At 51.8% G+C, this 14,869-nt stretch overlaps 1 protein-coding gene across 1 annotated transcript in view; it reads right to left on the bottom strand.

The window, feature by feature from the left end:
• The window catches only part of RAB17 (RAB17, member RAS oncogene family), a 29,542-nt gene extending 26,198 nt beyond the window's left edge, over positions 1 to 3,344 (bottom strand). Inside the window, exons 1-2 of the mRNA XM_027046845.2 lie at positions 2,654 to 3,344; positions 2,007 to 2,142 (exon numbers count right to left, since the gene is read on the bottom strand). The gene's annotated coding sequence lies outside the window, so the exon portion shown is untranslated. The remainder of the gene's footprint in view (positions 1 to 2,006; positions 2,143 to 2,653) is intronic.
• Positions 3,345 to 14,869: the final 11,525 nt, after the last annotated feature.

The raw sequence follows: 14,869 nt of genomic DNA on the forward strand, positions 1-14,869 counted from the left end.
CCAAGGATTCCACCAGAAGCCAGGGAGGGGCAGGGGACCGATGCTTCCCCACTGTCTCCAATGTATTTTGAAAACATTCTTTTGGCTGCAAGTTACGAAGTTAACTGAAGCTACCAGGAATAGAAGGGATTTTATTAGACATCTACTGAGGTTGCTCATCAAAGCCCAGAGCAGGGGGCTTGGAATCCACATCTCTGCCCCTCTGTGCTCACAGCAGCCCTCAGATCTGGGATGGACGAGAGACCAGCCCTGCCCGGCTGCCAATCACCCCGCAAACTCCCCAAACTCCCATCCCCATGAGCCATCGACGGTGGGGGACACTAGGGGAGGCAGATGGGGTATGGGGAACGTGAACAAACGTCTGAGCAAAAGGGGGTTCCTTGTGCGCAGGACAGACGGTCCTCAGGGCGATGGCTGTTACTCGAATGATTATCACGTAATTATTATTACTCATGCGGTGCATGGCCTACAAACTCCAAAACATGACAACCAGTCTGGTTTTATATTGTTTCAACTTCTCAGGGCAAATGTACCTAAAATGCATTCTGATCCCAGACAGGAAAGACACCCGTAGCTGTTGCGGAAGCGGCTCGTGCATCCTTGCAAATTCCACGGGTTGAAACCCCGCGCCCCCATCCCTCCCCACCCCCACCATCTGATGGCATTCAGAAGCAGGGCCTTTGGGGGCAGATTAGGCACGAGGGCGAGGGCGAGGGCAAGTCCTGGCGAATAGGATTAGTGCCCTTGTAAAAGAAACCCCGGAGAGACTCCCCCGCCCCTTGCACCACTGAGGACACAGCAAGTCCCTGAACCGGGAAGCAGGCCTCCACCAGACACGGAATCCACCAGCACCTTGATCTTGGACTCCATAGCTTCCAGATCTGTGGGAAATGAAGGTGCTGCTCTGCTATAGCAGCCCGAACGGACTAAGACAGCCACAGAAAGCTCCAGGTGGGGCACCCGGCGTGGGGGCTGAGTCACTCTGTGGCAGCCTTGCCGGGCAGGCAGGGCCCTTGACCCACGTCTTGTCCAACAGACCTTGGGCTCTGTTAGCTCCGAAAGTGGGCTCCGTGAATTCTAGACCCATGTGATATGATCCTAGGACCAGCGTTGCTTGGCCAGCTGCGTTTGGAAGGACCGCTCCCTGCAATCCCTTCTTGGGGAGTCAATGAACCATCCCATTTGCCCGAGGAGTCCCCTGGGGGAGCTGTGCACCACCCCGCCGTTCACCTTTACTTCGACCCGCATTTCCCAAAGTTACTGGACCCTAAGTGCATCTTTCGTGAACTGCCTATTATGTGCCCTGGGACTAGTGGTAAGGAAGCACATGTTGGGGGAACCCACCCGACCTGGTGCCAGTGCCTCCTTGAGGTGCTCCTGGACATGTATCCCTCCCTGAGGCTCCTTGTGCCCCTTAGGCCCCAGCACTAAAAACGTCCTTGCTCGTGCTGCACGAGTGCCCTGCACCCATGCCTGCTGCCCTCCCAGCAGCCATGCCACTCAGCTTCTTCGCATCACCAAGCCCCCTCCCCCACTTGCCCTTCTGGACACTCTGTCGATGGCCCCACATAAATTTACTCCCAGAACGAGACCAAACCCCCAAGAGCAGTCTGACCAACACAGAATGGAGTGAGCACGTCATTTCTTTTGCACAAGAGATCTGCAAACTTGTCCTTCATTAAGTATTTATCAAAAACCTTCCCGTGCCCCCCGGAACTGTGCCAGAGAGCCCTGCAGCCACACAGAAATGCCCTCGAGGAGCCTACTGTGGATTGAAAAGGCCAAAGGAAACTTCGCAGAAGTAAATCATAATATAAATTCCATCACTCGCAACAGCAATACAAGGAATGTTGCCATGACAGTAGACGGTGAGCCCCTGAGAGCATGAAGGGCAGTCAGAGTCGCCCAGAGCACTCAGTGCCCCCCCCGACCCCCACCCCGGGCCAGAAGCGCAGAATGCACTGGAAGAAACGCTGTTTGGAAGCCAGGCAAGGGAAGGCAGGTACCTGATCCCCTTCCAGGCCTTTCTTCCTCTCCAGGTTTGCTGTGAAGAAGTCTTCTCCTAAGGACCGCGGCCCAAGTAGATGGTTATCCTGCCCAGAACACAGCAGGATGCAGAAGACCCCATCCCAGGGGGCAGAACTGGAAACAGAGGCTGGGGTAAGATTCCACAGCGGGAGGCTCTGTAATTACACCAGGACTGGTAACTCTAAAAGCCCCAATAACCACAGGAGGCACCACCATCCACAGTGACAAAGATGGTCTTCAAGGATGCCGGGAAAGGCTTTGCTTCCCTTGGGACTCCACCAAAGGAGGCCACCCCTCTGCCTCATTCCTGGACGACCTTCAGAACATAGTTATTGAACTGGTCAGTGAACAGGTGCATGGTGGGTAAATAGGGAAAAAAAAAAAGAAAAAGACCTAGCAGAGTTAAACGGCCATGTGAGTGAATGAATGAAAGACACGTGTCCTTCAGGAACTGAAATAATTTGAGTCTCGGCCTGCTGATGGTTTCCCCCACAATGCACTCATCGACCACCCAGAAAGGCAAAAGCAAGCTCTTGCCCAAGATTGGGAAGCAGAAAGTTATTGATGTATCCTGCTTGCACACGCGTGTGCACACACACACTCACGGGGGTTCACACAAGCTTACCTGCGGATGTGTGGTCTGAGTTGTCTCTTTCTCGCTCGCCTCTCTCGGGCACTGACATGGCTCTGGGCCTGTTCTGGAGGGTGGTCCTCCTTCCTGGGATCAGCTCTGGCCGGTCCCTCGGCCCAGTCCCTGCCCTTCTCACCCCTCCTCTCCTCCCCAAGACCAGGGCCCGTCCTTCCTCTTGGGAGCTGTGTCTCATTTCTGCCCCATCAGGGCAGCCAGGGGCCTTGGTCAATAGCTAAGGTCTGGTGCTGAGCCAGGATCCTGAGTCCCCTTCTCAGAGTGACAGGCCTGGTGTTTCCGGAGAGGACAGAGATGGTTGTGGGGGAGAAACAAGAATTTTCCCTCTACCCTTCTGCATTCCTTGGCTGAGAGCCCTGCAATACAAGACAGAATAACAAAAGAAACACAAACGGAAGTTGACTAAGACGCATCCACGGGAGACACCCAGAAAAGAGTGGCTCAAGCCACTGGCTGAAATGCCTTCTTCAGCTAGAGACAAAAGGCAGAAAGGCGCGGGGGGTCCGGTTACGGGGAGGTTACCAGGAAAAGCACAGTAAACCAGGATAAGCTTGTGCAGATTTGAGTGGCGCCTTGTGCCCTGATCAGAGTTTCTTGTGGTTTAGAGTCTCTTCTCTTTCTGGTAGAGAGGGAGCCACCCCCCCACCCAGAGCTGTCCTGTGTACATGCAAATTTCTCTTACAAAGGAGCAACTGCTACCCTGTTTTCTGTGCTTCTCCTGTGTCTACTGTTTCTTAAAATAATCGGCTCAGAATAACCCTCATGCCAGAGAAGCATTTGGGGGATGGCAGAAGTTGCTACCCTTCACAGCCTGATGCTCTTGTCCTTAGGGCGGGGAAATCGGGGCCGTGAGGCCCAGGTCACAGCAAGGCAGCCACGCACAGCTTCCCCGCCTGGGTCTTCCTCGGCTTCAGCTTCTTCCCGTGGGAGTAAATCACACCCATCCACAAAGCAGGAGTCCCTTCCTGATGGTCCAGTGAGAAGCTGCGTTGGAGCAGGGTGGCGACGTACTCGATTCATGCCTCAACTCCTTTTGCTGCCTTGAGAGGCACTGAGGACAGGAACTGGGTCTCACTCGTTTCTCTTCTCTCCCGTGCACACAGTAGGTTCTCTGCGGCACCTGCGTCATGGGCCCTGGGCTCCCCCGGACAGTCTGCAGGGCTGGCTACTTCGGCGATCATTGTTCCGAGGCCCCTGTCTCGTGCTGTGGATTGCATTTTACTAGGAGTCAGGAAGACGTTTCCTAGGAAGAAAACCGTATCATCTTTGTTCTGCTCGAAACAAAGCCGAATTTTATCGGCTGTTCTTTGGGGAAATGGATGTAAAGAATTCACCTTGAGCACAGGATGCAAATGAGTCAGTGGCAAACTATTTTTCTCTCATGTTCCTAAAATAGATCGGGTGCCGACGGGGAGGCCTCGCCTTGGCCCGGAGCCCTGAGCGCTGTTACAGCTGAGAGCGGGACCAGGCAGAGCAAGACTCCTCCAGAGTGTTCTCGATTGGTCACTGTCATCTTCAAGTGCAGAAATTTCCACTGACTTTTTTTTTCGCCCCCCAGGAGAAAGTCCTCAGAGCATTATTCAGCATCACCTAAACTTGGTGAGATGTTTGTACGGTTTAAAAATTGGCCACCTGAGGACACGGAGTGCTTTTAAAGCCACTGCCAAAAATATGGCAGTCATCTTCTAGTAATAAGGAAAAAGATCTGAAACAGCTGTGCTCAATTTCCGCTTCTGGAGGCTCGGGGGTGAGTAATTGATAAGGACGGTATTTTGCTCAGGAATACAGTGATCCTTGGAGGGGAAAGGCCGCATGAGCTAACTGGAACCCGGACGTAGTGGAGGGGCACGGCGACCCCGCCCTCAAAACGCCTCCCCAGATGTGCGGGCACGGACGGCCCGCCAGACTGCGCAGGAACCAGCCCGCACCTAAGATCGCCCGGACAGTCGCGCCAAACGGACGACGACGGCAAATCCAAACACAGCCCGGAACACCCCGGCTCTGCCTGGGTGTGCAAACGCTAACAGGGATTAATTGGCTAATCGGTTGCGGGCTGGGGGGGTTGTGGAGGGAGCTCCAAGATTCATTTCACGGCAGGTTAAACAAGTCAGCCGACGCTGTGGGTGAATCACCTGCTTCTCTTGGCATCCTGATGTTCGCAGTGGTCCTTCTGCGGGAAAACCACGTGGGGGGTGAGACCCCACAACCAATGGTAGGAAGGAAACAGATGGGACTACCCAAGCTCCTAAACTCTCCCCGGGACGGGGTCACCTCGGCGGAACACCAACGGTCCCTTTGTTCATCCAGCATCCCCGGGTCCTGGAGGAAGTGATGCGTGTGGATGATGTGCTGGGCAGCTCCTTACATTGTGGTCCCTTCAAAGTCATTGCACTAAAACTGAGTTTGACCTGATGTCTAAAAGGCAAACGCTCTCTTCTGTTGCCAGCTTCTGTGTTTGTTGGTTTGGTGGTTTTCCCTTGTAAGACACTCTTTTTTCAGATTAAAGTATAACTTACACGTAATAAGATGCACGGATTTTAAGCGTAGATGTGTTTCCACGTGCATGCAAAAATCGGATGACAAATGTATACGTGCATGTCGTGGCGGGGGTGGGGGGTGACCATCTGGTTTCAGTTTTTCTGGGACTATCCCTGTTTTCAAACTGAAAGTCGGACATCTCAGGAAGCCCCTCCTCCCAGGTGACCTGGACAGGGTTGGCGGGGGGGTGGTCACCCTTTGTAGCAACCACCTCACTGGAGGTACATGACATGGCCATCTCCCCCAAAAGGTCCCCTTGGGCCGCTTGGTAGTCAATCCATCCCCCACCTCAGATAGCAGTCACTGTTCTCACTTCTATCCCCACAGCTCAGTGTTGCTGTTCTAGAATTTCACAGAAATGGGACCAGTCAAAGTTTTCCCATTGAAATGGGACCATTTCAATGTTTCACAGAAATGGGACGAGTCTGGCTTCTTTCACTCAACGTAATGTGTTGGCGACTCATCCACGTTACTGCCTGTGTGGTTTGTTACTTTTCACTGCTGAGTGGTGTCACCTCTGGAACCTCGACGGGCTTATCTATTCACCTGCCGATGGGCACTGGGTTGGTTTTCAGCTCTTGACTGTTAGGAATATTCTGGTACACATCTTTTTGTGGACACGTTTCCACCTCCCTTGGGCGAACACTGAGAGTGACGACCGGATCACAGGGCAGGCAGGCTATGTTTCTAAGAACAGCGCTCCAAAGTGGCTGTAGAACTCTACACTCCCACCGACAGCGTCCGAGACTTCCCTGGACTCAACATCCTCACCCACACGCACGCTTGCCGGACCTTTCCACTGTGGACCTTCCAGTGTGTGCAAAGTGGTACATTACTTGGCTTTATTTTGCATGTCCTTGGAGATAAGGAAGCCGAGCACCTCCCTCGCTGGTTTTTGGTCATTTGTACGTGATCTTAAAGGAGGGGTCTGTGCCAATCTACAAATCTCTTGCCCATTATTTGTTGTTTTAAATCATTTTATTTTCTTTTTTCATCACGAAAGTGTACTCCGTTTATTCTCTATAGTTAAGAGTCTGCTTCTTGGTTTGCCCCTCTCTCTCCTTTTTTCCTCGCTCGTTTGTCTTGTTTCTGAAATTCCACTCAGGAATGAGATCACGTGGTATTTATCTTTCTCCCGACTGACTTAATTCACTTCGCATAATACTCTCCAGCTCCATCCATGTTGTTGCAAAAGGCAAGATTTCGTTCTTTTTGATCACCGAGTAATATTCCATTGTGTATATATACCACTTCTTTTTTTAAAAAAAACACTAACATAGGACTAGACAAGAAATTTGTTTGCTTATTTATTTATTTGAGAGAGAGAGAGAGCACAAGCAGGGGAGGGGCAGAGAGAGAGGGAGTCACAGAATCCCAAGCAGGCTCCAGGCTCTGAGCTGTCAGCACAGAGACCGACGCGGGGCTCGAACTCACGGACCACAAGATCATGACCTGAGCCAAGGTCAGATGCTCATCCGACTGAGCCACCCAACTGCCCCCACTTCTTTATCCATTCATCAGTCAGTGGACATTTAGGCTCTTTCCATAGTTGGGCTGTTGTAAATAATGCTGCAATAAACATAGGGGTGCATGTAGCTTTCGAATGAGTGTTTTTGTATTCTTTGGGTAAATGCCTAGTAGTGCAGCCACTGGATCATAGAGTAGTTCTATTTTTAGTTTTTTGAGAAACCTCCATACAGTCTCCTACGATTCTTCCCCATTATTTAAAGGACCCACTTATATCTTTCTTACTGATTTGCAGGACATCTTTATATGTTCTAGATAGAAGTACTCTGTCACATCTGTGGATTGTGGACATTTTCTCCCAGATTGGCCCATGTTCTTCATTTTCATAATTGAATTTTTAAATAAGCAGAAATATTTAATTTTTGATGAAATCCCATCTATCAATCTTGTATTCGATGATCAGTGCCTTTTGTATACCACCTAAGAAATGTTTGCCTACCCCAAGGTCTCAAAGGCACACTCTTCCGTTTTTCTCCTAAAATGTTTATAGATTTGGCTTTTAAGGTTAGGTTGGAAATCTACTAGGATTTGATTATTGAGTGTATTGTGAGGCAAGAGTCAAGCTTTATTTTGCCTCTAGATATCCAGGGGTTCCAGCCCCAGTTACTAAAAAAAGACTTTCCTGTCTCCATTGAATTATCTTGGTGCTTTTGTTAAAAATCAGCTGACCACTGTGGCGACCTGACCTTGGGACCTGTTTTTTTCATATTTTTTTTATTTCTGTCCCTCAGTTTGGGTAATTTTATTGACCATTTCTCCAGTTCCATATCCTTTCTTCTACATTAGCCAATCTATTCTGAATACTATTTAGTGAATCTTTCGTGGCAAATGTTATATTTTCCAGTTCTACAATTTCTATCTGATTCATTTTTAGAATTCCCAAATCCTTCCTAAAATTCTCTCTCGCTTCATCCATTATATCCATGTTCCTCGTAGTTATTTTACGTGACTCATCTGCTAATTTCATCATCAGGGGCACCTGTGAGTCCCTCCTGACTGGTTATCTTTCCTCTTGACTATGAGTCTCATTTTCTTGCTTCCTCTTGTATCTAGTAATTTTTCATTTGTGCTGGAGACAGTGCTCATGACTCTGGATTCTAGTATCTTCTTCTGAAGAGCACTGGATTTGGTTCCAGCAGACAGTTAGCCTTGATCCCACACATGGCCTTGATGTGCTGAGACTCGGTTCTAGGCTTTGTTCCGAGATGCCTATTTTCATTTTCCTGTCATATCCCTTAGTCCTTGTATGTGGTCTTACTGTTAAGGTAAGTCCCTCTGGAGTTGCCGCGAAAGGCTCTGGGTGATCGCCACGTCCCTCTATCTCTGTAGGACTCGAATTCCTACTTCACCTCCCCAGCACTAGGCAGCTGCAGGAACGTCTCCTCAACTCAGGCTTTCAGTTCTTGCTTTCTTCGGGGTGTATTGGAGTCTCACTTCACACACCTACTTCAGGGCCCAGCCACAGGTTCTGATTAAGTTAGCACGCAGATTCTGAGGCTCAGTCCTCTACGCAGCCCCCTTCTGTGGGGCTTCCTCACTCGATTCCCCACTGCACTTGCAGCCCCCGCCTTTGACATCTCATTCCTCAGTGCTGTCGGTCCTCAGGTCTATCCCCAGGGCACCCCGAAGCCTGGGAATGTCCTCTGGGGGAGTAATGTCACTTCTCTGACTTCCCTCGTTTCAAGGGTGGTAACCTTTCCAGCCTCTACCTGCTTTGATTACTCTCCAGTGCCTGAGAATGACTGATGTTATATTTTGTTTGAGGTTTATAATTGTTGTCGGCAGGAAGGTCGGTTTGATATAAGCTTCATCTCCATTGCTAGAAGCCAAAAGCCCTCTGACACCTATTTTTAAAACCAACTGAATTACAGCTAATAAATCCCATGCTAGGAGAAAATGGATTCCATCGCACATCAGTCAGCACCTGCAGTACTGCTCTTCCACAAGAAGAAAGGAAATCGGTCTTCTCATCCTCTTTTATATGGCACCTTATGAAAGGGTTCTTTATACCATCGAGCCACAGATGTTTTCTGAGCACCCATGGGTCCCTGACCCTGGACAAGGCTCTCGGCTATGAAAAGGCCACCTTGGTCCCAGGTCTCAGGAATGCTCTCCTGGCAGAGCTCGAAGGGCTGGCCAAGGAGCCGGTGCTGTGTGCAGGAGGACAGCCACCCTCAGCTTTCTCCCCAGAGACACACAGCACGTAATTATCCCGGGTGTAACATCCTCCTACCAAGGTGCTCATTTGTGCAAACTTCCCGCCACTGGGTAGCACTCGGTGAGGATGATATTACAACGGTAATATCACTTAGAGCAAATACTTTCATGAACTTCGGCATTTCCGCTATCAGTGGTCATACATTAGCAGTGACAAACCTCACACCTACTGGGACACTCCAGACCTTCTGCAATAGCCCCCCTAGGGAGCCGTTCTGGAATGTGCGGTATACAACATGACAAAAGGGTATTTCGGAAGATTATTCTGCTTTAGTACGTAGAAAGGCTTGAATGGGGACAGGATGGAATGGGGGTCAGATGGCCAAGGACGGCCTCAAAGCATCAGCCTTTAAATTGTATTCAAATTTCCTATTCACATGCCTTTTGGTGGGGAGGGTAGGAATCCAGCTGTCATCAGATTCTCAAAGGAGTTCACGATCCCCCCAAATTCAAGAATTACTGGTCTAGAACCAAGACTTTTTTTTTTCACCATGAACTCAATCATCAAATATTTTTAAATACCCCATAAATATTTATATATTCTAACGTCTAAATTCTGTTCATAATCTATCACGATTAGTTTGTAAATCAAGGAAAAGTATCACTTAAAAGTGAAGCTAATTATTAATGATAGGAAATGGAAATTCACGTTTCACATTGTTTCCGATTCTCATCCTATCTTAAGACCCTTATACTGAAGTCAATGAACAGCTCCCACTTGGCATAAGAAACATGTATCTCATTTTCTTATTTGTTTGTGATTTGGGGGAATCATTTTTTGAGGCATCTTGTAAATCCTTTGAAGCCATTGATCCACTCTTTGAGTTTTGGTTAAAACTAGGTTGTGTAATCCATAAACCCATCTCACCTTGCTAACGCAAATACATCAAAGTACTCTGAAAATGATCCTGTGTAGAGAGAAGGTGACCACCAGCACCTGGGGACACCTGTGTATCACTGTGACACGGCATGTGGCCACTTCAAGGGAGGTTATGTATCAAATATTAATATATAGGGGCTCTTCGTTCAGTTGAGCCATAAAATCAAATATTGGATATATCACATTTTTATTTTTAGTTGAAAATACATATTCATAGGGGCACCTGCGTGGCTCAGTTGGTTAAGTGTCCGACTCTTGATTTTGGCTCAGGTCATGATCTCACAGGTTTATGGGACTGAGCCCTACGTCGGGCTTTGCACCAACAGCATGGAGCCTGCTCGGGATTCTCTGATTCTCTGTCTGTCTCCCTCTCTCTCTCTCTCTGCCTCTCCCCTGCTCATATTTTCCCTCTCTCTCTCGCGCGCGCGCTCTCAAAAATAAATAAATAAACATAAAAAATACATATTTATACAAGTTCTAGTATATTCTTCCTGTACCTCAATGGACTGTCTTGTGTGCCCCACCCAAGTCCTAGAAACGATTCACTGCAGGTAATCCCCACGTAAGATAAGATGAGCCTCGTACAGACAGACCACGGAGTGTCAGCACAGGTGCAGAAGGGGGGTAGAAACCATCAGAGATGAAGGAAAGGGTAAACCTGAGCTTAGGGGAGAAGAAGGAGTCCAAGAGACATGAAAAAGTAACTGGAAATGGCAAAACTGGGTTGGAAGCGGGTTCGGGTCCAATGTTCTACCTGGGATATGCTGTGTACGAGATGCAGAGACACAGATCAAGGCCAGCGGCCCCTGGAGACCAGCCAGCTGACCTCCCGAGTTGACCTCAGCCAGCCTCTCTTCCGAGCATGATTTCAGCTCCATGCTGTGTCCGCTGTTTTTCAAGCCATCCCTGTCAGGGGCTGGAATTCTCTGCAGCCTTTCTCTAGCCATGAGGTCACTCCGGTCCATGCTCATTGGAGGGGCAAGGCCGGAGGACGAGTGAAAGAAATTTGGGGCAGAACCACAAGCAGGTCTTGCCCAGAGGAGCGGAGTGAGTCACCTCTTGGCCCACGCGAGCTCCCATGGAGGGCCCTGCGGGCTGGAGGCCGCCTCCAGAGTGCTCGTTAACTTCTTCCTCCAGGCGGCCCACACTGCTTCCCTCAGCCTGGACGCCGGACCTGTGATGGGTGCTCTCTGTCTCCTGCTCTGAGACAACCCCTCGTGGGTAGTGCAAACGCCCGGAGCAGGAAAGTAGGAAAAGGGCTGCAGGGGAGGGTTTGGTGGCTGTCGTGGCACAACCACGGAGAATTCATCTTCTCGGTAGAAATAGGCTCCCGGATGACCACGCGGGAGAGGCCGAGGGTCCAGGGCTGAGAGAGCCCCAGCTTCTCAGCAAGCCTGGGGCTCAGTGTGATTGGATGAGATCATGTAGCAGTCTATCTCCTTCTGAGGGGGCACCAGAGAACAGGGGAGACCCTTAAAGCTGCCTAATGTCCCTGCCCCTGCCCCGCCGCGCCTGGCACAAACTACTGCCCGCCATTCATCCAGACCCAGGAGCTGAAGGGACTATTTATCGATTGTCTGTGTGTCAGACCCTGAAACACCTCTTTACATGGACTGCTCCCACCATGACAAAGCAGGTAGTAGCATTTCCACTTCAAGGGAAAAAAAAAACAACAAAAAAAACCTGATTCTAAAATGACAACCAGCCAGTCTGGGAGCACATCGCCAGAGAGAGTTGGAAAAAGCACATGGACTAGGTCTGGGAGGTCATGACATCATAGGACTAGGTCTGGGGGGTCATGACATCATAGGACTAGGGCTGGGGGTCATGACATCATAGGACTAGGGCTGGGGGTCATGACACCATAGGACTAGGGCTGGGGGGTCATGACATCATAGGACTAGGGCTGGGAGGTCATGACATCATAGGACAAGGTCTGGGGGTCATAACATCATAGGACTAGAACTGGGAGGTCATGACATCATAGGACTAGGGCTGGGGGTCATGACATCATAGGACTAGGGCTGGGGGTCATGACATCATAGGACTAGAACTGGGAGGTCATGACATCATAGGACTAGGGCTGGGAGGTCATGACATCATCGGACTAGGGCTGGGGGGTCATGACATCATCGGACTAGGGCTGGGGGGTCATGACATCATAGGACTAGGGCTGGGGGTCATGACATCATCGGACTAGGGTTGGGGGGGTCATGACATCATAGGACTAGGGCTGGGGGGTCATGACATCATAGGACAAGGTCTAGGGGTCATGACATCATAGGACTAGGGCTGGGGGGTCATGACATCATCGGACTAGGGTTGGGGGGGTCATGACATCATAGGACTAGGGTTGGGAGGGTCATGACATCATAGGACTAGGGCTGGGGGGTCATGACATCATAGGACTAGGGCTGGGGGGTCATGACATCATAGGACAAGGTCTGGGGGTCATAACATCATAGGACTAGGGCTGGGAGGTCATGACATCATAGGACTATGGCTAGGAGGTCATGACATCATAGGACAAGGTCTGGGAGGTCATGACATCATTGGACTAGGTCTGGAGGTCATGACATCATAGGACTGAAGATCAGCAACATTGGTTCAGAAGATTCTCAAAAGTTGGCTCTTTTCAGGAATGGGGGTTGGGGGGGGTGAGGAGGAGAAGTGGGGACAAAATTCACCCCAGAGTCTAAGAACACCGTCCAGGGACTGGGACTGTTCAGAAACACCTCTTGGCCAGTGCAAGGTAGTGAGTCCTCTGTCTCTGGGAAAAAGCCAATTGGGACAAGGAACAGGAGTGTTGGGAACTAGACTCAGTTCCCGGAGTTCAGCCACACGCTCCTAGTATGACTGAACCAGCAGCACATCCAATCCCCAGTGTGGACAGAAAGGTGAGTGAGACTCAGTCTGTGCCTGCCCTCCTCGTGGTCAACAGACCATTCCGGAAGAATTTAAGTGCTGGAAGAAAAAGCGGCTCAAAGTTCTGATAAAGAATGGTGAGGGAAGTAGGGGCAGCCTTGGGAACTTGGGAAGACTTCCTCTAGAAAGGAGACGTAGGAGGCTTTAATGTGGCTGGGGATAAGGACTTCCGGGTACCTCTGGCACACGTCTGGGTCCATGTCTGTGTCCTTGACAGTCATGGTCCAGCCTCCAGCACAGCACCTGCCGGGTAGCGGGTGTGGGCGAACGAATGAGCAAAGAGATGGGGCTGAAAACCAGGCTGAGCAAAGACACACGTCTTTGCGTCACGGGCGAGGGGAGTAGTGAGCCACCTCCAGCAAGGCTCAGGGCACAGCAAGAGATAGTTTCCTCCAACCGGGTTCATGTCACCCAAGGAGTATGGGGTCCTAAGCGGTGGAATACGGCACCGGAAAGTCAATCAACAGACGCTTCTTCAGTGCCTATGACGTGTCAGGCGTGCACAAGCTCCGGGAATACGAGTAAAGAACAAGGTCACAGCCCTAACGCCTGCCTTGCCTGCCTTGTGTGCTCACCCCGCCCATGCCCACTCAGGTGTCCTGAGCACCTGGGGCCGGTCCCCACCTGTCCTGTGTCCTCCCCTCACTGGCTTTTCCCAGCGATACAACCTCATCGACTTTCCTGGGACTGCAGAACCCCCTTTCCGTTCCCTGCTCTGTCCAGCTTCCATGGTACTTCAAGAACCAACCTGGTCACAGTCACCTGGTGAGATATATACGAAAATGTTAACTGTCCTTATCTGTGGGGCTCTGGCTGGGGGAGGGACACAAGTGACTTCAATATGGCCCCCTCCCTCCCATTCTTCCCTAGCCCCATTGAAGATCTACCCACACGCAAACACGCAAACACCAGTAACTTTTGGACTCGCGCCTTTGTTTTCTAAGTCAGGACCGACAGCTAACAGTTACTTGCATCGTTACCGTAAACAAAAAGGCAACGGCTCTGTAAACCTTCTCTGATTCTCCAATTTATTTTAAAATCCACTTTTAGAGTGTGGAAGGTAAGACTCAGGTAAGTTCACTCCTTTGTCAACAGCTGGGGACCCAGAAGTGAAGTGGGAGGTCACAGGGGACATACACGTGAAGAAGGAACCCTATACATCAACTCCATGATTCTGGATGTGCTGCAAAGCCCAGGATGCTGGCCAAAGTCACCGCCTGGTAGCTGCGAGCTGAATCCGGACCCCTGGACCTGACCCCAGAGCCTGCCTGTTACCCCATCTGTGACTGCCTGACTCCAGCTCATCGGGGGCCCCTGTCTGAGCCCCCCACCCCCACCCCCACCCCCACCCCGGGTCCCTGCACTCCTCTGCCGCGCAAACCCGTCTCTGCAACCCCGTCCCTCTGCACCCTGGAGCAGCCTCGCAGAGGTCCCAACTCCACCGGGAGCCACTGCCCTGGAGTGGGCCGCTCGCGACTACCAGCAGGGCTCACCTTCCAGTGCCGCTTGGGGCCCTGGGCCTCCCGGCGCCTCTGAACCCTTCTTGGTCCCTCGCCCCCTCTACCCGCCGCCGCCCCCAGCCCTGTCACCTCCGCGTCCTTGCGCGGGGTAACCCCAGCCATCTATTCCAGACTGCCATTGGTCTCCATGCTCGGCATCCCGGAGCGTCCCCGGCCCCATCCTACATGGCGTCCCCACAAGACCCCGTGCCAGGTTCCCGCGCCCCTGTCCCCGCGACCCCGGCCCCCGCCTGTCCCCCCATCTAGTCCGGCGTGTCCCTGCGCCCCCGGCCCCCCCGTGTCCCTCCCCTCTGGCGTGTCCCCCCTCCTCCGGCGTGTCCCCGCGCCCCCGTGTCCCTCCCCTCCGGCGTGTCCCCCCCTCCTCCGGCGTGTCCCCGCGCCCCCGGCCCCCGTGTCCCTCCCCTCCGGCGTGTCCCCCCCTCCTCCGGCGTATCCCCGCGCCCCCGGCCCCCGTGTCCCTCCCCTCCGGCGTGTCCCCCCCTCCTCCGGCGTGTCCCCGCGCCCCCGGCCCCCGTGTGCCCCCCTCCGGCGTGTCCCCGCGTCCCCGGCCCGCGCCCGCTGACGCCATGACGCCGCGGCGGAGGGAGG

This window comes from Acinonyx jubatus, chromosome C1, assembly GCF_027475565.1.
Source record: "Acinonyx jubatus isolate Ajub_Pintada_27869175 chromosome C1, VMU_Ajub_asm_v1.0, whole genome shotgun sequence".
NCBI lineage: Eukaryota > Metazoa > Chordata > Mammalia > Carnivora > Felidae > Acinonyx > Acinonyx jubatus.